Genomic DNA, 24,726 nt, shown 5'->3' with positions numbered 1-24,726 from the left:
GTTTTGATTTGCCCGCCCCGTGTGGCTGTTGGTTTGGGGATGGGAGCCGAAAGACAAACTGGCTGCTGCGCCCACCGCCTTGCAGATCTCTTTCCAGACCTGGGATGAAAACTGAGGACCCCAGTCCAATACTATCTCAAACGGAATACCATGAAGTCTGAACACGTGGAGGACAAGAAGGTTAGCAGTCTCAAAGGCAAGAGGGAAATTTGGGAAGAGGTACATTGTGAACATAGTTGGAGAACCGGTCAATAATGGTGAGGATGATGGTGTTACCTTAAGATGGAAGTAAGTCCAGGGAGATGTGGGACCAAGGGTGGGTCGGAATGGGTAAGGGGTGCAGCAGATCAGCTGGGTGTTGATGTGAGGCCTTACCTCAGGCACAGACGTAGCAGGCTAGAACAAACTCACAGGTGTCCTTGGCTAGACTGGGCCACCAGAAGTGTAAAATGGATGGTGCTGGTGATGCCGGGATGACAGGTGACCTTGGAGTTGTGGGCCCACTGAAGGACGTCAGAGCGTGCGGAATCGGGTACAAATTCGGTTGGGAGGCCCGGTCTATGGATCTGGGTGAGTCTTCTCAGCTTCTTTCACCACCTGTTCGATTTTCCAAATGGCCGCTCCAATGAAGCACGAGGAAGGGAGGATGGGTTCTGGTTCAGTTGGGCTGGAGGGGTGTGCATACATCCGGGAGAGGGCATCAGGCTTGCCATTGCGTGAACCAGGGCGGAAGGAGAGGCAGAAATTGAACTGCCTAAGAAATAAAGCCCAACGAGTTTGCCGGGGATTAAGTCGCTTGGCGGAATGGAGATAAGCCAGGTTCTTGTGGTCAGTCCATATTATAAAGGGTGTAACGGTTCCCTCCAACCAGTGTCTCCACTCCTCTAGGGCCCAAACGATGGCTAGCAGCTCACGGTTTCCGACATCATAATTTCGCTCGGGTGTGGACAGGCGACGGGAGAAAAAGGCACAAGAATGAAGTGTTCGGGAGCCTGGGTCCTGCTGGGAGAGGACGGCTCTGGCTCCCGTGTCAGACGCATCAACCTCCACCACGAACTGGAGGTAGGGGTCAGGGTGTCGCAGTATGGGACCACTGGGGAACAGTTCTTTGAGACGTTTGAATGCTTGCGATGCAGCAGGGGTCCAGTGGCAAGGTGAGCTAGTAGAGGTGAGACTGGTGACAGGTACGGCAACCTTGCTGTAGTCACGGATGAAACGTCGATAGAAATTTGCGAAACCAAGAAAGTGTTGGAGCTCCTTGCGGGTGGAGGAAATGGGCCAGTTGATGACTGCTTGGGTCTTTGCTCGGTCGGGTTGTAATTGTCCTTTTGCAATGACGTATCCCAAGAAGTGAACGGAGGAGAGGGGGAATTAGCATTTTGGCGATGTTCTTCAGGGGAGCGGGAGAAGATGAGTATGTCGTCAAGATAGACAAAACGAACCGGTTCAGCATGTCACGGAGGACGTCATTGATGAAGGTTTGAAAAACGGCAGGGGCGTTGGTTAATCCAAACGGCATGACATGGTACTCGAAGTGTCCAAGGGGGGTATTGAAAGTCAACTTCCATTCGTCCCCTCCTCTGATGCGGATGAGATGGTATGCGTTGCGTAAATCCAATTTTTTGAAAATTTGGGTGTCGTAGAGGGGTTCAAAAGAGGGGTCAATAAGGGGCAGTGGTGCTTAGTTTTTAACCGTGATGTCATTGAGGCCTCGGAAATCAATGCAGGGGCGAAGAGTGGTATCTTTCTTTTTCACGAAAAAGAAGCCCGCCCTCACGGGGGAAGAAGCGGGCCGGATGAGTCCAGAAGCAAGGGAGTCATAACATAATATAACTTTCCATCACCTCTTTTTCGGGACGGGAGAGATTAATGAGGCGGCTGGAGGGAAGAGGGGCTCCTGGCAAGAGGTCAATGGCGCAATCATAGGGGTGCTGGGGGGTGGGGGGGAGAGAGATGGCTAGGTCCTTGCTGAATACGGGGGAGTGATCGTGGTAATCTTCTGGGACCCGGGAGAGATCGGTAGGTGCTACTAGTGGCTTAGGTGTGGTGGAGGACGGGATGGCCGAAAAGAGACAGTGGGAATGACAGAAGTGACTCCAACCAGTGATAGACAGATGGGTCCAATCTATGGCAGGGTTGTGTTGTTTGAGCCACGGGATGCCGAGGACAAGTGTCGTCTTAATTTAAGTGTTTTGCGGTGAATGGTGCAGTTTGGTGGGTGACAGGGGAGATGAGTGGCCCGTCCAGGGCCGTAACCTTCATAGGAAAACGGTGTGGCTCAAGGGGAAGCTGGAGCGGACACACCAAGCCCTCATGGATGAAGTTGTCATCGGCGCCGGAGTCAATAAGGGCACAGACTGGTGTGTTGTGAACGGGACCAAGAATGCATGCAGGAACAGTCATACAGGAGGGAGCGCTTTGGGACGTGTTGGTTTGGCTCAGCACGACACTCTCAGGTCGTGGTGAGCCCGGTCTTTTGGCTTGAGTGTGCAGGTGGCAATAAAATGACCAGGCTGTCCACAATAGATGCATAATTTCTGAGTGACGCGGTGCTGTCGTTCCTGGAGGTCTAAACGGGTCCTGCCTAATTGCATTGGCTCCTCTGGTCCAGTGAGGGGTGAAGAGGAGGAGTCCGGAGGTTCAGTGTGCGGCGGAGCGGTAGGAGGCGCAGCCTCCGTGAGTGGAGCGTCCTTGTTCCTCGCTCACGAGCTCTCTCTCGGAGGGGGTTGTCAAGTTGAATGGCTATGGAAATCAAATTCTCGAGGGAGGTGGGTTCGTCCCTGGTTGCGAGTTCGTCCTTGAGTTGTTGTTTTGCTCTCGGGAAGAATACTCACAGGTCGATTGCTGAAGTGGCTCTGGGAAGACAGGAGGGATACTTGTTGTGTGAGAGTGTTTAATGAGTCCATGATTTCGCGGAGGGCTTTGTCTTGTCTGCAAATGTGGGCGCCCTGGTGGGGGAGCGCTTCCCTCAGCGCTTGGGTAGTCGCTGGGTTTGTCATGACCTGAGTATTCTGTCCCAATCCGAGTTGGATTGGACCCAGAAATATTTAAGCAGCAACAGAGCGCTTCCGGTTGACACTCTTAATCTAAAACTCAAAATTGCACCACTTTCGATGGCGGACTCTAGCTTGATGATTGCCAAACAGCAGCAGGTTCACTATCAACAGCACAGTCTATGCGCAAATTAGACTACTCAAACACTACCATTATACAAATGCATGCAATAAATGTTTAAGGCACTTCAATTATAAAGTTTAACTATTTCCTTGAACAATAAATTACTTTGTGTGGTCAAATCTAGAGTCCCTCTGCAGACAGTAGATCAGATAGCCGATACATAGCACGAAGGGGAGGAGACTAGACGAAGCAAGTGCGATCGCACAGTTTTTTTTTGAGGGGGTACAGCATTTGTTTCAGGGAGGCGTTATTAGGATTCCCACATAGTCTTTTTAGGCAGGAGAAGCGCTGCTCCAATATTTCTCACTCCAGGACACATGTCGCTGCACTATAATTGGCTGTTTTATCCCTCTAAAACATGTCCTACTTCTTCCAGAAGGAAAAAGATGTACCTGAAGTGTGTCGGCGTTATTTGTTTCCCAATAACCCTAACCCACCTTAATCCTAACCTTAACCCATCCTAAACCGCGTTAAGACCCAACCCTAACCCTAAACCTAACCATAACAAACATATTAGTTTTTATTTCGTACAAATGTGTTACATGTTTGGTATGGACATCTCGTTACATCTGTGTAACCTGCCCTTCCCGCGACGCAGGAGCCAGTCATGTTGCAGTGGGCATGTCCTGCCTAGAAACTATGTAGGAATCTTAATAACGCTTGAAGCCCCGCTGACCTAAGTGTTTCAAGTGGTTCTAATTTGCTTTAGTGCATTTATTGTACAATGCAGATCGTCGTCGGGGGGTGAAGTGCTGATAGAAAATGTCCATTCCTGAAAAAGGGTATTATGGCCAAGCAAATGGGCACATCACACACATAGGGAAACATTGGGTAAAAAAAGGGGGGCACATGCCCCAACCTCCCCCCCACCAGGTTCTGCCTCCTTTGCTTTCATGTGGTAAAGGCAAGCATTATAGACACTCTATGTGCTGCCCTCTGGTTACTCTGCAAACATCGATGCAATCGTCTACCTCTGTCCACTCTCTGCAGCATATCCCATGGGCAATGCTTCAGTGGTACAATTTTTCAGCTCATCGGGGTTGCAGGAAATGAGGGTACATAAACGTTGCTCTATAAAGAAAGATGTTACAAGGAGTTAGGTCAGATGATGTCGCAGGCCACTTGCAGAACACCTGATCGTCTTATCCAGCACAGCCCATCTATCTGTTTGGCTGGTGCTCATTGAGAAATGTACTAATCTACTGATTAATGTGAAAGGCTACCAGTTTTATACACACTTCTGAAATAACAAATTTGCTTAAATTACCTTTCAATATATCAAACTCGACCGCACAGGGGGGCAAAACGTAAAGCACACTATAGGTTGTGGGCTGAACAGGAAACAAATCATGTTTTGAACATAATCCATCAATCCATTTGTCTATTTTTTCATCTATTCATCTATTCAGGGTGGCAGGGAGCTTGAGCCTAGCCCAGCTGAGGCGAAAAGGCGGACTATACCCTGGTTGGGTCACCAGCCAGTTGCGTTTTGTGATTTGAACTTAAATGTGAATCGAAATGGACAAGATGTGATATTATTTCCAAATAAATCAACTTAACCTTAAAGTATCTTAAACTATGCATATGCTCTGCATAACTTCTTCTTTTCCTTTCGGCTTGTCCCGTTAGGGGTCGCCACAGCGCGTCATCCTTTTCCATGTAAGCCTATCTCTTGCATCCTCCTCTCGAACACCAACTGCCATCATGTCTTCCCTCACGACATCCATCAACCTTCTCTTTGGTCTTCCTCTAGCTCTCTTGCCTGGCAGCTCCATCCTCATCATCCTTCTACCAATATACTCACTATTTCTCCTCTGGACGTGTCCAAACCATTGAAGTCTGCTCTCTCTAACTTTGTCTCCAAAACATCGAACCTTGGCTGTCCCTCTGATGAGCTCATTTCTAATTTTATCCAACCTGGTCACTCCAAGAGCGAACCTCAACATTTTCATTTCCGCCACCTCCAGCTCTGCTTCCTGTTGTCTCTTCAGTGCCACTGTCTCTAATCCGTACATCATGGCTGGCCTCACCACTATTTTATAAACTTTGCCCTTCATCCTAGCAGAGACTCTTCTGCATATGTTAAAATGATTCAAATTGCAAAACCAAAAAAAAACCCACAACTGAAAATAGAAAATAAAATGAATTTTAAATCAAAACTTTCAAGTTATTTTACTCTTACGCCATTTTGTCAGAGCTGGATAATTGGTATCTTTTCTTGGGAACAAGTTCATTTATGTTTGTGGTAAAGTTCTATGTTGTAAAGATTCTCAGTATGTACTGCAGGTGTTCATCTGGTTAGGTGATGTTTTTATAATGTTCCTCACAGAGAACAGCTCCCCACAAAGATTTGTGCTCCCAAAGGTCGATAACTATTAAGCTCCAAATAGACAGAGCAACAGAATGATTCCAGGCAACCTATCCTTACGCTGCATTATGAGATTTGTACTTTGTGTGTCATTACCTCTTCCTACTTCCAAAAAGAAAACGAGGTGGTGTTTCTCACCATGCTTTGCTGTAGACACAATCATCACGTTTGATTGTATTATCATGCCTGTTTAATGTGTTACTTTGCACAGAAATGACATAATAGTTAAAGAGGTGTCCTTTCTCGTGTACAATTAAAATATTGCTACATTTGGTGGCCCTGAATCTGGCACCGGAGTAACAATGTTGCAATTAATGACAACTGGTAAAGAGGACTTACCAGAAGGACAACCATCTATGGACCAATGTACCAATCATATCTGTATTATAAAGGAGTCAGACCTGATTCATGGAGGAAACCAGGCACCACTCATCACCTGGCAAATACCATCCCTACAATGAAGCATGGTGGTGGTAGCCTCACGCTGTGGGATGTTTTTGGCACCAGGAATTGGGAAACTTGACCGGGTTGAGGGGAAGATGAATGAGACAATGTACAGAGATATCAAGGATGAATACGTGCTCCAGAGCGCTCTTGACCTCAGACTGGGGCAACAGTTCATCTTTCAGCAGGAAAACGGCCCTAAGCGCACAGCCAAGATATCAAAGGATTGGCTTCAGGACGACTGTGTACGTCCTTGAGTGACCCAGCCAGGCTTGAATCCAATTCAAGATCTCTGGAGAGATCTGAAAATGGCTTTGCGCCAACACTCCCCATCTAACCTGATGAAGCTTGAAAAGTGCTGCAAAGAGGAATTGGTAAAACTGCCCAAAGATAATTGTGCCATGATTGTGGCATCATATTCAAAAAGACTTGAGGCTGGAATTTCTGCCAAAGGTGCGCCAACCAAGTATTGAGCAAAGGCTGTGAATACTTGAGTACATGTTTTGTTTTGGCTCCATCACTCCCTGACAATGTGTTGTGTGTAGAAATATGAGCAGAAAGAAATCATTTATTCCATTTTGGAATACGACTGTAACATAAAATGTGGACAAAGTCAAGCACTGTGAATGCTTTACGAATGCACTGCATAATATAACATAATAACAAAAAACAAATAACAGGTCAGCTTAATGTACTAAATCCTAACCATAAACAAAACAGATGTAACATACCATAATAGATGGATGCTACCATTTGCTTGTTGTAGTTAAGGTTAACGAGTTTGTAGCCAGTGTCTATAAAGAGTAGCGTCATTAACCGTTTATTGGCTCCTTTTCACTCAGGTATCTTCAAAACCGGATTCAAATTCAAAGTGTGTTATTCATGCATCATCCAATAAAAAAGAATACTCAAACTCGAGTGAAACTGAAAAATTCAAATGAGCACATTCAGTTGCGAACATATTGTTACAAAATTGCAGCGTAAAAGAAAACTACACTGATTGCTGATACAGCATAAATATGGCCAAAAAGGATAAACAGAGGTGGGTAGTAACACGTTACATTTACTCTGTTACATTTACTGAAGTCTCATTTTACATAAATTGTACTTGTCAAAGTAGTTGTAATACTGAATATTTTTTAGTTTTACAAGAGTATTTATGTTAAGAATAAACAGTTACAATGATCCAAATGGCGCTCGCTACTTTTATTTATCAATTGTTTATTTATCAGCTATTTCATGTGCAACATATCTGTTTAGACGACGACTTCTACTTCTGCATTGGACGCTCTTTGCTCCAATCAAATTTAAGGTCTAGTGATGTTTAAGTCTAGTTCACCAGTCAACGACACAAGGAAGTCACATGACGTCACACAATGTTTTCTATCGGGCTTCCCGGAAATGATATTGTCACTAGCTATACAACGTACCAGCCTGCCTAATCGACGTACCAATGTGGCGATTATGTTGGAAAAGTCATCATTACCATTGAAGGCAACTGTGCGTGACTTGTATTGACATTTAGAGGAAGAAAACCAACAGGTTTCATGTATTGTAGTACAGGAAGTCCTCAATTTACGAACAAGTTCGATTCCTACACTGACGACGTAACACGAATTTCCGCGTAAGTCGGATTTCACCGTTAAATTTACGGCGAAATACTTCTGTTACGGGTATTGTCCCACGTGATTGTGACAGCAAGCTCAGTGTGTGTGGGCATGTGAGTCGATGTGTGAGTGAGACGGGACTGCACAGGCGTCGTCCGGCGGGACTGCGAAGGAGGAAGGAGTGTGTGGGAGTGTGTACAGTAGCAAGTGTAGTGACGGCGACCGGGGAAGAGTAGCGATTAGCGGAGTACCCGTTGACGTTGAATGTGCAGAGGAGCTAATAAAGCCATTAAAGCAGCAAATCGGTGCTTCGTGCCTTTATTGTTGCCGCCACCAAGCTCAGCTGTGCAACGAGAGAAGGGAGTTAACCCCTGCGTCTCCCGACCACGGTCAGGTGACCGTAGCAGGAAAGGTTAACACTTTGTATAAAGAAACTAAAATACATTAAATTAAAAAAATTAAATGCTGTACTTACCATTACTGCTGAGAGTGTGAAAAAAGGAGGGCGAAAAAGGCAAAGATACTCCCGCCGCACGAACAAAGACAAGCACTATGCACTAGCTAAGCAGAAACACTATGGTGCTGGGACAAAATGGACGAGGCATGGGCGTCGAAACGTCGTAGGTCGAGTGCGTCGTAACTCGAGGACTTCCTGTATTTGTCTGGCACTGTCTGCCCAAACGTGGATATTTCAGCCTACTTCTAACTTGAGAAAACACCTTGCGGTAAATTGTACGTTTTGTTGTTGTTTTGGTTGTGCCTATTAGCACACATTAGCCCTATTTTATCACAGGTAACTGTAAAACATGCATCTCTTGGGGTATGTGCTAATCACGCTCACACTGTACACGCGCGTGCACACACACACACACACAAATATGTGAATTTTCACATTTACATTTTGTTTTGTTATTTTTGTTTTATTGAAGTTCATGCTCTGATTAAAAAACTCAGAAGTTACTCACCATTTACTCAGTACTTGAGTAGTTTTTCCATTGTGTACTTTTTACTGCCACTCAGGTAACTTTTTGGAGGACTACATTTTACTTTTACTTGAGTCCCATTATTGTCAAGTAACCATACTCTTACTTGAGTACAATATTTTGCAACTCTACCCACCTCTGAGGATTAATTAGTCACATCTCGAATTGATACATGTCTTAGGCGGTGGATTATTGGTTAGCACATCTGCCTCACAGTTCAGACATTTCTGGGTGTAAATCTGGGCTCCAATCTCCCTGTGTTGATTTTGCATGTTCTTCGCATGCCTGCGTGGGCTTTATATTAAATATATATTTATATTGTATTCTACCCCCGAGGGCAGCACGGTGGCCGACTGGTTAGAGCGTCAGCCTCACAGTTCTGAGGACCGGGGTTCATTCCCCGGCCCCACCTGTGTGGAGTTTGCATGTTCTCCCCGTGCCTGCGTGGGTTTTCTCCGGGCACTCTGGTTTCCTCCCACACCCCAAAAACATGCATGAATTGGAAACTCTAAATTGCCCGTAGGTGTGTGTGTGAGTGCGGATGGTTGTTTGTTTGTATGTGCCCTGTGATTGGCTGGCAACTAGTTCAGGGTGTGCCCCGCCTCCTGCCCGATGATGGCTGGGATAGGCTCCATCACGCCTGCGACCCTAGTGAGGAGAAGCGGCTCAGAAAATGGATGGATGGATGGATATCTCCTAGTTATTACTGTATCTCTAAACTTGTATTTATTCTACATCTACTTATCTGCCATTTTACTTTCATCAACCCTTGAGATTGCCGAAAACAATATCCCAACTGTTCTGTCTGGGTAATTCTCTCCTCTCTGAAACTTACATAACAAAGTATACTCTGCAACAAATGTTCATTTTAAAATGCCAACAGAGCTGTTTTGTAGATTGGAAGCAAAAATTAATATCAACTTGGTTTGCATTCAACTTCAGAATTCTTGCTGTAGTTGGCAACTGACAAAACCTGCATTTATTAAGCTCTTAACTGTAAGAGACTGCATCTTCCTGCTTTGTAAAACACTGCCACACGTCCATATTTACCAGTGCGTAGTTTGACATAGGTTTTGTTTCAATTTTGGGAATTGAAATGAATAAATAGTGGGATAGGGACATATTTTAGTCCATCGTGGGGGGTTGTAAAGAACCATGGTGCTGACGCCTTAAATCAATGAGCATTATCCCACTTTGCCTCCATGTGACGTGTTTAGGGCTGTGGGGTAAGGCCTCTGAGATTTTGGGGGTAAACTTTAGGTTACATTGTTTAGTTTAGGGGCTGACAGCGTTGATGGCTATGGGTATATATTTGCCATCCTAGGAAACAAAAGAGGAAAGAAGAGGGAAAGACTTTTCTTTATTATAATTCAAGATACAGTATATGAGCAGATTCAACAAGGTGTGACGAGAGTGACTTTCATCCCTCCCCCTCAGGGGCCGCATTCCGTGAGTACAGAATTGCTCAAATTCAAACGATGCCCAACCCGACTGTTAAGTCATGAAAAGGTTGACTTTGTGCAATGCAATACCCGTGGAATTTTGGACCAGGGGATCAAGGGAAGATAAGTGTTTTCACTGTTTGCGCTCACATTAGGGTTTTGACACAAGGACAAATTTGTGGTCATAGATAATGGGCAGCATGAATAAGAATGTGACGCTAAATCCCATTTCCTCACGCAGCTGTGGGAGACCATAAAAACCTTAAAGTCAATTAGTAGTAAATGTCATCTCTGGGAAGAGGAATGACAAATCCAATACATGGTTTGCCTTCACATTGGCAAGTCTAATATTTGATGATTTAATTAAAATATATTTCTAAAACATAATTCAGATTTACTGTAATGACACTTAGCAGATTAAACAATGACAATATGGCACTATAAAAGTTTTTTCAACACCTCTGCTGTGGAGGAACTTCGTGACATTTTGGGATATATTACACTTGAGGGAAATGTCAATACCACTGTCACACCTTTTTTGGCTCCATCACTCCGCTGTAGGTTGTTGAATGTAATTAACCTTTATGTCATAAATACAAGGATATGGAAGCAAGAGCAAACTTTGGCAATGTTTTATTTCTTAAAGTAAAGATGGCACAACAAGACAAATATTATAACACTCCTAGAACACTGAAGGTGATTAAATTAGATCATGTTCAAGATTTTTCAGCTATAACTTCCATCCATCCATTTTCTGAGCCGCTTCTCCTCACTAGGGTCGCGGGCGTGCTGGAGCCTATCCCAGCTGTCATCGGGCAGGAGGCGGGGTACACCCTGAACTGGTTGCCAGCCAATCGCAGGGCACATAGAAACAAACAACCATTCGCACTCACAGTCATGCCTACGGGCAATTTAGAGTCACCAATTAATGCATGTTTTTGGGATGTGGGAGGAAACCGGAGTGCCCGGAGAAAACCCACGCAGGCACGGGGAGAACATGCAAACTCCACACAGGCGGGACGGGGATTGAACCCCGCACCTCAGAACTGTGAGGCTGACGCTCTAACCAGTCGTACACTGTGCCGCCCAGCTATAACTTAAGCCAGGAAAAGGTTTACATCAGGAAAGAAACCTGAGACATTACTCTGACCACTTCTCTTCTGTGGCAAACGATTATCTCTGCAGGATGTCATGGTTCTGCTTGTATGAAAGAGAAACAGGAGGGTTTCTTGCACCGGGACAGAGCACACAGCATGCTTCTCAATGGAAGCCTGTAGAGTCTCCCAGCATGCACCTCAACAGCCATGTCTCGTTCACAGCTTGGTGGCCAGATGCCACATTCGGGGAGAAAAGATGGAGCAACACTACTGTTGTCCCTCTTTGCAGGGCAATAAGAAACATTTGAAATACGGGATAAAAAAAGAGGACTGAACAAGCCACCCAACACATGCTAAACTATCTCAACAACTTCTTTCATCCCTATGTCATATGCTTTTACGTGAACGTCATCGTTTGTCTTTGCCCATTTGTACTATAACATCAATCCACCCATCCATTTTTCGCACTGCTTATCCTCACTTGAGTCACCGGCGTGATGGCGCCAATCCCAGCTGACTCAGGCGAGGTGGGGTAAACCCTGAACTGGTCCCCAGCCAATGGCAGGGTACATACGTATAAACAAACAACCATTCTCACTCACATTCACACCTATTGGCAATTTAGAGTTTTTTAATTAACTCCCATGCAAGTTTTTGGGATATGGGAGGAAACCGGAGTACCCGGAGAAAACCCACACAGGCACGGGGAGAACATGCATACTCCACACAGGCGAGGCCGGATTTGAATCCGGGCCCTCAGAACTGTGAGGCAGATGTGCAAACCAGTCTTTCACTGTGCCGCCCTGTCCTAAAACAACAAAGTATAAATTGTGTGTTGTATACCTTTGCAAGTCTCTTCTTCCTTTCTTGTTGATTCATGACATTTTGCAGTGCACTCACAGCTAATGATAGTATGTGGTATCTCGAGCAGACAGAAGTCACTCTGGTAGTGCAACTCCTCCTGGATGGCACAGCCATACATCAGAATAAGAGTCAGCCTTATTGGCCAAGTATGTTAAAAAACACAAGGAATTTGTCTCTTGTAGTTGGAGCCTCCCTAGTACCACAGCAAAAAATCCACTCTAACAAAATTAGGGGCGGCGCACCCGCGTGTAGGTTGGATGGGTGTTTGGGGGGCACAGTACATCTGGGGGCACTTTTAGTACTTTGGGGGGGGGGGTTTCCTGATTCAATTTTTACATTCTGCAAAAGGGTATTGTGGCCGAGCAAAGGGGGACTTCACATATAGGGGCACATAGGGTAGAAAGTGATTCTGCCGCCCCGGTTCCACCGCCTCTGAAGAAAAATACTGTATATTGTACAGTAAGGACATAGGACAGAGACACCAATATTCCAAGTTCACAGAGTCAGTAAGCAACATAAACTGTCCTTATAACTTTAGAAAACACCGTGCAGTAAGTTGCAGATGTTTTGACACACACGCACACACACACACACACACGCACACACACGCACATACTGCAAAATCAGAAATGGCACATTCCCATTTTATTTTATTTTTTTTTTTTTAAATCGATGTTCATGCTGTGGTTAAAAAATCAGAAGTTACTCACTATTATTTATTCAGAACTTGAGTAATTATTTCACTGTGTACTTTTTTTCCAAGTAATTTTTTGGAGGACTACTTTCTACTTGAGTCACATTAATGTCAAGTAACAGTACTCTTACTTGAGTACAATATTTGGCTACTCTACCCACCTCTGCAGCGGACATCCTCTCTTGCTACTCTTACGTTTAAGCAATATTCTTGCTCATCAGATCATCCAGTGTCGTATTTGTTGCACTGGTCTTTTGTATTTTCGTGTTGAGGTGCTGCGGGTCGTGGCCCTGTTTGTGGTCCCAGCGGAACCGCGAAGCACACGTAACATGGGCAACAAGAGTTGATCCGGTAGTACATTTTGTACTAATTAGGAACCGCGCCTACAATTATCTAATTAGTTTACGGATGTTAATATTAAATGTATTAAGCGACAGAGCGATGTTCGGGCACAATGGTCATTGCACCGGACTATTGCGAGATTAGTCATTCGAACTGCTCTAAGTGGTAGAGGACTCTGCAACTTTTTGCACTATTGTCAAAAAATAAAAATTGTACCGGCATTACCAGATCACTAGCAACCCTTTATTGCTCAGTGACTGTTTTTCTCAATGTCTTTATGTCTCAAAAGTGTTCTGTCAATTGATTGTCTGTTGTCGTACTAGAGTGGCTCCAACTACCGGAGACATATTCCATGTGTGTTTTTTTTGGACATACTTGGCAACTAAAGATGATTCTGATTCTGATTTCCTGGAGGAGGCATTTGGGATTAGCCTTTGAAGTTCGTAATAGTGAAAAATGAAGTGAAACAGATTTTAGTCAATTCTTATCCAGAATGAGTGCTTAAAGAGGAGGATGCTATTCATGTGGCACAGCTTGACGGTGCAGATGGAGATGGGCCTGGCTGAAGTTGGAGGCCAGAACAAAAAAGCTAAGAAATGAAGCAAATATAATTTTAATCTTAAATTTGTACATCAATATGTACTTGAGCGGTGTAAATAAGTTTTTCTGCGTGAAGATTTTTTGGTTTTTTTGCCTTATTGTACTCTTCTGAGTCTTCCAGATTGCTTAATGTATGTTAAAATTTAAAATAAAATTATCTGCGGGACCCAGGGGATCCGCCAGACCCCCCCTACAATGTTTTTTTTTTTGTCACCTTTTTCATGCCTTTGGTGTTTGCATGTCTGAAGTGTACAAATAATGCGTGGTCATTAAGTAATATAAAGTCACCAAAAGTGTGGTAATACTAAGCAACAACAACTGCGCAAATGTTGCTGAGTAACAGAGTAACAACAATGAAAACAGTAATAATCATGTTATTAAAGTGCCACTTTTAATTATGAGTAAACTTTTTAATAAAGTGGAAAGAAGCTGTTGGACTGTCTGCTGTTTTTTGTGTGCTTTGTTTGATAGCATTTACCAGAGGGAGGGAGCAGGGAATGGCGGTGCGGGAGATTTCAAGAGGATTTTTCCTGCCATATCTTAGTTCTTGCAGTGAACAATTCCTCAAGAGTGGGTAGAGGGGTACCAATGATCTTCTCAGGGGTAGTAATGGTCAGATTTTCTCCTTCTTTAAAGCTGCACCAAACCAGACTGTGATCGATGAACACAGAACTCATTCCATGACTGCTGTGTAGAACTGCCTCAGCAGCTTCTGTGGCAGGCCGTGCTTCCTCAATAGCCACAGGAATTATATCCTCTGCTAGGCCTTTTTGAGGATGGATTTAACATCGGCCTCCCACCTCAGGTACTGAGAGACTGTAATTCCGAGGAACTTGAATCTCTGGACAATTGACACAGGGCTGTTGGACAGTGTAAGGGGCAGCTTTGGTGAAGGATGTTTACTGAAGTCCACCAACATCTTTACAGTCGAGCATGTTCAGCTCCGTATCATGCTGGCGGCACCAGGACACCAACTGCTCCACTTTCTGTTAATATCCCCATCTTTGATGTCTGCAAACTTCAGGGGTTTGACAGCAAGGTGTGTTGAATTGCAATCATCTGTATATAGTGAGAAGAGCAGTGGCGATGGTGCGGGTGGATGAGGTCGCTCCCCCTCCCCCCAGATTCTTCTGGTGTGTCCTGCTTGTCCTCAGATCCCAAACGTTTCTTGAATGTTGTTAAAAGAAAAGGTGATGTCACACAGTGGTAAACATGACCCTGTCCCAGCTTTTTGGGAACGTGTTGCAGCCATAAAATTCAAAGTTAATGATTATTTTCTAAAACAATAAAGTTGTTTATTGACCCTAGTGAGGAGAAGCGGCTCAGAAAATGGATGGAATAAAGTTTATCAGTTTGAACATTAAATATCTTGTCTTTGTAGTGTATTCAATTAAATATAGTTTGAACATCCATCCATCCATCCATTTTCTGAGCCGCTTCTCCTCACTAGGGTCGCTGGCGTGCTGGAGCCTATCGCAGCTATCATCGGGCAGGAGGCGGGGTACACCCTGAACTGGTTGCCAGCCAATCGTAGGGCACATACAAACAAACAACCATTCGCACTCACAGTCACAACTACGGGCAATTTAGAGTCTCCAATTAATGCATGTTTTTGGGATGTGGGAGGAAACCGGAGTGCCCGGAGAAAACCCACGCAGGCACAGGGAGAACATGCAAACTCCACACAGGTGGGGCCGGGGATTGAACCCGGGTCCTCAGAACTGTCAGGCTGACGCTCTAACCAGTCGGCCACGTGCCGCCATAGTTTGAACATGATTTGCAAATCACTGTATTCTGTTTTTATTTATGTTTAACAATGCCCCAACTTAATTGGAATTGGGGTTGTATATCTGTGAAGATTAGCGCCATCTGATCAGCACAGAGTTACAGGCAGAAGGTAGAGTCACCATTCAGGCCAGGAAGCTTTTTGATCATTTGTTGCTTGAAGAGACAATTTATATTATTTCTTGAATGCTGAAAGCAGGTTCAGTAACAGAAGAGGGAGTATAATGTTAGATGGCAGCCATCAGAGGTTTGATGGAGGTCGTGGGTGGTGGGGAAGGGTGTGTGTGGGGTGTGTCCAAATCTACAGAACAGATTTAGATTATAAGCGAGTCCATTGTCTTACTCCAATCGAGGTAAGGTCTCTTTAGCTTGTGATGTTTCTCAAGCCTTGCCACAGCATGATTAGCATGATTTATTTTTCATCTTATCTGCATAGATTCACTTGGAAATGTTAATTACCTTTGTTAGCTGGTTTCTGGCCTGCTTGTACAGTACCCTGTCCCCACTGCTACAGGTGTCCTCCTAGCCTGGCAGTATTGGTAAAGTTTGATAGAGTTATTTAATGTGTAGAATGGCTTGGTCGGAACACATGACTTCAAAAAAATGGATGTAGGGTATTACATGCGAGTGTGAATACAATCAAATGTTGTTTGTCAGTCAGAGGAGACACTTAGATCAACTGGCTCCTGGCTTTGTGCCAGTTTCCAAGAGTGGCCCCGAGGCTGAGCTGTTTCTAAATGTCAAGTGTAACAAAGCAAAAACAATCTTGATTGAAGTTGTGCAATTTCTCCAACAACATGTGGAACACAGCTGTCAAAACAACGTGACGTGTAGAGCTCAAACGAACACCTGTGAATTGTTCAGTGCTTATAATGAGTGATTTTTCAATTATAGAGCCTGAGATGGTCCTCAGTTTTCCCTTATATCTTATGGAAAGCAGCTACTGCCCGGATCTCACACCTTCACAAGTAATTGGGAGGCAAATTAAGAAGTGATGGTGTGGACTGAGAGTCAGGTTGACTTGGCTCTATGAAGTAGAGTGCTATGGGTTCCACAGACGGCTATTCTCATTCACTTACCGTATTTTCACGACCATAAGGCGCACCGTATTAAAAGGCGCAGGCATGGTAAAACATACGCTAGCTTAAAACATACGGTAGCGTGCATGCACGCTAAAACAATCTTTTTAAAAAGGCAGCGGGAGGAAAACTGAGTTCGGTTGTACTTTAATGAAGTATTTAACAATGTATTCACGTTATTTTTGGATCAATCCTCATCCACAAATCCATCAAGGTCCTCATCTTCCGTATCCGAAATGAACAGCTGGGCAAGTTCTCCATCAAACACGCTAGGTTCCCTCTTGTCAATGTCGGAGTCAGTCTCGTTGCCGCGGGGCTGTTCAGCAATGATGCCGGCTTTCGCCAGAGCTCGAACAACAGTGCAAGCAGACAAGTTAGCCTAAGAATCTACAATCCATTCACAAATTGTGGCGTAACTCGCCCGCTGCCTCCTAGTCTTAGTAAAGCTGTGTTCGCCATCTGTCATCCATCGCTCCCACGCCGCTCGCAACTTCACGTTGAACGCCCTGTTTACACCGATGTCCAGCGGTTGGAGCTCCTTCGTCAATCCTCCCGGAATGATGGCAGGCTCCGAGTTATTGCACTCAGTCGAATGGTGACTGGAGAGACGCTTCTCCCGTCTGTTCTTTGCTCATTAATCCATTGCTCGAGTTGGTCTTCCAACTCGGGCCACCTGGCCTTGTTTCCGTGGAAACTCAGCTTCGACTTATTGACTTGGCGAATCTTGTTTTTCTGCTTCCTCCACTTGCGAACCATGGATTCGTTGATCTTGAATTCTCTCATGGCTGCTGGATTCCCATGTTCCTCCGGGTAACTGACAGCTTTCAGTTTAAACTGTGCTTCGTAAGCGTGTCTCTCCGTAGGTGCCATTTTCGGGGGTCCTTAGCCAAACCGATGTTGTTTTGCACAATGCACATACCGGCACGGTATACCTACTGGGGCCGTGCCTTTAGCGTCCTCCTTCACGCGCACCCTTCCCCCTTTAACGGCCGCATGCTGTCCTCAGCCACGTCCGCTTTTCCTCCATAAAAGCAGCGTGTCGGCAGGAAACGCTCTCAGTCAGTCAAGTGGAGCGCTCATCACACAACATTTATAGATTTTGGAGAAAATGTAAGACTTTTAAGTGCGCCTTATGGTCGTGAAAATCCGGTAATAATAACGCGGTGAACACCTTGTTTCCGCATTTTAGCGGTGTTTAAATCACTCTGTGGACTCTTCTTCTTGGATGTTTTGCTTTTGTTGTCTTACATCCTACTTCACTGTACATGTTGTTAGGCATCGAATTCGTGTCTCATAAAACCTTGTACAAGCTAACTAACTTAATAACTGAGGTCAAAGATCTGTCACCGCTATACAGGTCACAAATTCAACTGATCTTAAACCTTTCTTAGATTGAAGAACTCAAATAATGTTTAAGTTTCACATTGATACGTGTTTTTTTTCAGATTTTTTATTTTAAATTCCTCTTTGAGGCCATGGTGGATGACTTGTTAGCACATCTGCCTCATAGTTCAGAAGTTGTCTGTTCAAATCCACGCTCCAGCCTTCCTCTGTGAAGTTTGCATGTTCTCCCTGTGCTTGCGTGGGTTTTGTCCTGTTTCCTCCCACATTCCAAAAATGCATATAAAGTTAAATGATTCTAAATTGTCCTTAGCAGTGAATGTGAGTATGAATGTTTGTTTGTCTATATGTGCACTGCGATTGGCTGGTGACCAGTACAGGGTGTACCCTATCTCTCACCCTGTGTCAGATGGAATAGCCTTCAGCACACCTACGACCCTAATGTGAATCAGCAGTATGGAAAATGGAATTGATGGACATTTTTCGTATTCTTGTGATTTACTGCAAATTGTCATTCATCAAAGTTTTCTAGTTCAAACTTACTCATCTGCATATGATGCATAACCAGTTGGCGAGACGTTCTTAGAGTTGATACTACAAATGACAGAAAAACAAGAATAGCAGTAAGCATTTTCAAATTTGACGAGTGCAAAATCACAAGAAAAACACACACAGCTTGGGCTCTAGTACCAGTCCTCTCGAGAGGGGTTGGACTGTCTTCCACGAGACAACGAGTGGAACAAAGCGGCAGGCCCAGACCATGTGTCCCCATCTTGCCTCAAAGTCTGCGCGGACCAGCTCGCGCCAGTCTTCACTCAGATCTTCAATAAGATCTCTGGAACTGTGCGAAGTACCATCCTGTTTCAAACGCTCCACCATCATTCCAGTCCCCAAGAAACCTGCAATCTCGGGTCTAAATGACTACAGGCCTGTCGCTTTGACATCTGTGGTCATGAAGTCCTTTGAACGTCTCATGCTGGACCACCTCAAGAGCGTCACAGGTCTCCTGCTGGACCCCCTGCAGTTTGCCTACCGAGCGAACAGGTCTGAGGATGATGCAGTCAACATGGGACTGCACTTCATCCTTGAACACCTCGACAGTGCAGGGACCTACATGAGGATCCTGTTCGTGGACTTCAGCTCAGCGTTCAACACCATCATCCCTGAACTCCTTTCATCCAAGCTTCTCCAGCTCAGCGTCTCACCTGCCATCTGACAGTGGATTTACAGCTTCCTGACGGGCAGGACACAGCAGGTGAGGCTTAGAGAGACCACCTCATCCACACGCAGCATTAGCACTGGGGCGCCCCAAGGTTGTGTCCTCTCTCCGCTGCTCTTCTCTCTCTACACGAACGACTGCACCTCAGCGCACCGGGCTGTCAAACTCCTCAAGTTTGCAGATGACACCACTGTCATCAGCCTCATTAAGGACGGTGACGAGTCTGCATATCGACAGGAAGTGGAGTGGCTGGGGATGTGGTGCGGCCGACACAACCTGGAGCTGAACACGCTCAAGACTGTAGAGATGATCGTGGACTTCAGGAGGCATCCCTCGCCACAGCTGCCCCTCACGTTGTCCAGCTGACTTGTGTCAACCGTTGAGACCTTCAAGTTCCTGGGAATTACAGTCTCTCAGGACCTGAAGTGGGCGAACAACATCAACTCCGTCCTCAAAAAGGCCCAGCAGAGGATGTACTTCCTTCGGCTTCTGAAAAAGCACGGCCTGCCACAGGAGCTGCTGAGGGAGTTCGACACAGCGGTCATCGAATCAGTCCTGTGTTCTTCCATCACAGTCTGGTTTGGTGCTGCTGCAAAAAAGGACAAAGTCCGACTGCAATGGACAATCAAAACTGCTGAAAGGATTGTCGGTACCCCCCTACCCGCCCTTGAGGACTTGCACGCTGCCAGAACTAAGACAAGAGCATGCAAAATCCTCTCGGACCCTCCACATCCCGGTCACCAGCTCTTCCAGCTCCTTCCCTCAGGTAGGCGCTACCGATCAATGCAAACTAGAACTAGCAGACAACAGCTTCTTCCCTCTTGCGATCAACTTCTTAAACACCTAACCTAAAATTCCATTACAACATGCTGGCAATTTTTTGACTTGAGTTCGTTGTCACATTTCTGCGGGGCCAATTATATATTACTCACGCACTCACTGTAGTAGTCTCGCCACGCTGCACTATTTGCATATCTGTTGTTGACCAATACTGACCACTCATGCCAGAGTGGCATCTGCTCCATTTGCTGACTGAGGAGTATCTGCAACATTTGCACAATCAACATTGTCCCAGATTATCGCGCCACTCGTCACTTTAAACTGCATACACTCCTTGAAGTCTCGGCGCCCTTTGCACAGTGGTCATTGCACCGGACTATTGCAATATTAGTCATTCGAACTGATCTAAGTGCTAGAGGACTATGCATCTTTTTTGTCAAAAAAAATAAATAAAAAATGTACCGGCATTACCAGATAACTATTAACCCTTTATTGCTCAGTGACTGTTTTTTGTCAATGTCTTTATGTCTCAAAAGTGTTCTCTGTCAATTGACTGTCTGTTGTCGTACTAGAGCGGCTCCAACTATCGGAGACAAATTCCTTGTGTGTTTTTTTGGACATAATTGGCAAATAAAGATGATTCTGATTCTCTGGAGTTGCCCACGGTGAGCGGCGTCAAGCAGGTGTGCGTACACTTATTGCCCGCCGGCTCGGCGCCTATACGTTGGGGTTCACCCCGGTGGACGAGAGGGTAGCCTCACTCCACCTTCGGGTGGGGGTACGGGTCCTGACTGTTGTTTGTGCCTATGCACCAAACAGCATTTCAGAGTACCTTTTTGGAGTCCTTGGAGGGGGTGCTGGAGAGCGCTCCCGCTGGGGACTCCATCGTTCTGCTGGGGGACTTCAATGCTCACATGGGCAATGACAGTGAGACCTGGAAGGGCGTGATTGGGAGGAACGGCCCCCTGATCAGAACCCGAGCGGTGTTCTATTATTGGACTTCTGTGCTCGTCACGGCTTGTCCATTGGCCGTGGAACAGTGGACCAGCTCTACACCCTCGGCAGGGTCCTCAAGGGTGCATGGGAGTTCGCCCAACCAGTCTATATGTGTTTTGTGGACTTGGAGAAGGCATTTGACCGTGTTTCTCGGGGAGTCCTGTGGAGGGTGCTTCGGGAGTATGGGGTACCAAACCCCCTGATACGGGCTGTTCGGTCCCTGTACGACCAGAGTCAGTGTTTGGTCCGCATATCCGGCAGTAAGTCGGACTCTTTTCCGGTGAGGGTTGGACTCCGCCAAGGCTGCCCTTTGTCACCGATTCTGTTCATAACAGTTTATGAACAGAATTTCTAGGCGCAGCCGATGCGTAGAGGGGGTCTAGTTTGGTGGCCTCAGTATTGTATCTCTCCTTTTTGCAGATGATGTGGTTCTGTTTGCTTCATCAAGCCGTGACCTCCAACTCTCACTGGAGCAGTTCGCAGCCGAGTGTGAAGCGGCTGGGATGAGAATCAGCACCTCCAAATCTGAGACCATGGTCCTCAGTAGGATAAGGGTGGCATGCCCTCTCCAGATCGGGGATGAGATCCTGCCCCAAGTGGAGGAGTTCAAGTATCTTGGGGTCTTGTTCACGAGTGAGGGAAGAATGGAATGGGAGATCGACAGGCAAATCGGTGCAGCGTCTGCATTGATGCGGACTTTGTATCGGTCCGTTGTGGTAAAGAAGGAGCTAAGCCAAAAGGCGAAGCTCTCAATTTACCGGACGATCTGCGTTCCTACCCTCACCTATGGTCACGAGCTGTGGGTCGTGACCGAAAGAACAAGATCACGCATACAAGCGGCCGAAATGAGTTTCCTCCGCAGGGTGTCCGGGCTCTCCCTTAGAGATAGGGTGAGAAGCTCGGTCATCCGGGAGGATCTCAGAGTAGAGTCGCTGCTCCTCCACATCGAGAGGAGCCAGATGAGGTGGCTGGGGCATCTGATTCGGATGAGGTGAGGTGTTCCGGGCACGTCCCACCGGGAGGAGACCCCGGGGACGACCCAGGACACGCTAGACAGACTACATCATTCGGCTGGCCTGGGAACGCCTCGGGATTCCCCCGGATGAGCTGGATGAAGTGGCTGGGGAGAGGGAAGTCTGGGCGTCCCTGCTAAAGCTACTGCCCCCGCGACCCGACCCGGATAAGCGGTAGAAAATGGATGGATGGATAACAAACGCTACAACAGCATGATTATTGCACAGGTGTGCCATAGGCTGGTCACTCTGAAATGTGCAGTTTTATTACACAGCACAATGCCACATATGTCACAAGTTCTGAGGGAGCGTGCAATTGCCATGCTGAATGCAGGAATGTCCACCAGAGCCCATGAATTGAATGTTAATTTCTCTCCCATGAGCCATCTCCAAAGGCGTTTTAGACATTCGGGAGACGCAAGGGTTAACTCCCTTCTCTCGTTGCACAGCTGACTGGGTGACGGCAACAATGAAGGCACGAAGCACGGATTTGCTGCTTTAATGGCTTTATTCGCTCCTCTGCACATTCAACGTCAACGGGTACTCTGCTAATCGCTACTCTTCCCCGGTCGCCGTCACTACACTTGCTACTGTACACACTCCCACACACTCCTTCCTCCTTCGCAGTCCCACCGGACGACGCCTGCGCAGTCCCGTCTCACTCACACATTGACGCACACACCCACACACACTGAGCTTGTTGTCACAATCACGTGGGACAATACCCGTAACAGAAGTATTTCGCCTTAAATTTTGACATTAACGGTGAAATCTGACTTACGAGGAAATTCGTGTACGTCGCCAGCGCAGGAACGGAACTCGTTTGTAAATCGAGGACTTCCTGGACATGAATTAGTCATCACCATGAAATTTCACAGATAATTTGGTCTTTTTCCTCAGCAGATTATTGATGACCTCCTCCCTGAGCCGTCATCTTATCGTGGTGGAGGGGTTTGTGTGTCACGGTGATCCTCGGAGCAAATTTGTCTGGGGCTTTACGCCCCTGGTAGGGTCACCCATGGCAGAAAGGTCCTAGGTGAGGGAACAGACAAAGTATGGCTCAAAGCAAATTTATTTATATAGCACATTTCATACACAAGGTAGCTCAATAGGTGTGAATGTGAGTGTGAATGGTTGTTTGTTCATATGTACCTTGCGATTGGCTGGCAACCATTTCAGGGTGTATCCCGCCTCTCACCCGAAGATAGCTGGGATAGGCTCCAACACGCCCGCGACCCTAGTGAGGATAAACGGCACAGAAAATGGATGGATAAAAAAAAAAAAAAACTGCTGAGAAACATTTAAAACAAAGAGAAAAATAAAAATACTATTAAAACAGCAAACAGTGCAAGAAAGATCAATAAAAAGTGGAAATGCTTTAAAAAGCATGAGAAAAAAGAAAAGAGTTTTTAACCTGGACTTAATAACCCTATTGGGTTTAAATTCCAATAGCATGTATTTCATGTATTCAGGACCTAAACCATTTAGTGATTTATAGACTAGTATCAGACTTCAAAATTTATTCTAAAGCTGACTGGGAGTCAGTGTAGAGACTTTAGAACTGGAGTAATATTTTCTGACCTCTTTGTTCTGGTCAGAACCCGAGCTACAGCGTTCTGCTTGAGCTGCAGCTGTTTAATGCTCTTTCGGGGGAGTCCAGTCAGAAGACCATTACAGAAGTGAAGTCTTCTTCAGATAAAAACATGGATGAGCTTCTCCTGGTCTGCTTGGCACATGCAAACTTTCACTCTAGATAGGTTCTTCGACTGGTAAAAGGCTGTTTTAGTAATTTGTTTGATATAACTGTTGCAAGCCAGGTTGGAATCTGTGAGTACAGCAGGGTTTTGGACTTGGTCTTTGTTTTTGTTTTTATTGTGACTCCAGGTATTTACAAACAGGAATTCTCTTTTCTTTACTGCCAAAAACTATCTCAGTTTTGTTGTGGTTTAATTGAAGAATGTTTTGGCTCATCCAGTTATTTATCTGTTTTAGACAGTGACACAACACCTCAACTGAACTGTAGTCATCTGGAGACACTGCTAGATACAGCTGTGTGTCATCTGCATAGCTACGATAGTTAATGTTAAGGTTCTGAATAATTTGACCCAAGGGTAGCATACAGTGGCTGAAATAAGTATTTAATGTTATTAATTAATACTATTAATAATATTATTTAATCTCACCAAATATATTTGCAAAGGTGCTATTGACATGAAAATTCCACCAGATGTTGGGAACAACCCAAATAATCCATACATAAAAAGAAAGTTGAAGAAATAAACTCGGAAATTAAGTTATGTATAATAATGTGAAATGACACAGGTAAAAAAGTATTGAACATGCCAAATTTTATTTATTTAATACTTTGTACAAAAGCCTTCATTTGCAATGACAGGTTCAAGTTGTCTCATGCATTGCTCTGGTGTGATTTTGGCCCAATCCTTCACACAAGCAGTCTTCAAATCTTGAAGGTTCCATGGGCTTCTTTTATGGGCCAAGAGTTTCAGTTCTTTCCTTAGATTTTCGATTGGATTCAAGTCAGGTGAATGGCTGGGCCATTCTAGCATTTTTTTTTTTTTTTTTTGTAACCAGTGGAGAGTTGCCTTGGCAGTGTGTTTTGGATCATTATCCCGCTGAAATGTCCACCCTTGTTTCATCCTCATAGATAGCAGCAGATTTTTGACAAGAATGTCTCGGTACATTTTCCCATTCATCCTTCCTTCAATAATGTGAAGTGTACCAGTACCATTTGCTGAAAAGCAGCTGCACACCATCATGTTTCCACCTCCGAAATTCACTGTTGGTATGGTGTTTTTAAGGGTGATGTGCAGTGCCATTTTTCCTCCAAGCTTAGTGTGCCTTATGGCATCCAAACAATTCACTTTTGCACTCTTC

At 45.4% G+C, this 24,726-nt stretch overlaps 1 pseudogene; it reads left to right on the top strand.

Annotated features, from left to right (window-relative positions):
- The window catches only part of LOC133465503 (uncharacterized), an 84,508-nt pseudogene that overhangs the window by 9,775 nt on the left and 50,007 nt on the right, over positions 1-24,726 (top strand).

The sequence above is a fragment of the Phyllopteryx taeniolatus genome, chromosome 1, assembly GCF_024500385.1.
Source record: "Phyllopteryx taeniolatus isolate TA_2022b chromosome 1, UOR_Ptae_1.2, whole genome shotgun sequence".
Taxonomy (NCBI): Eukaryota; Metazoa; Chordata; class Actinopteri; order Syngnathiformes; family Syngnathidae; genus Phyllopteryx; species Phyllopteryx taeniolatus.
This window is presented reverse-complemented; position numbering and strand designations above follow the sequence as displayed.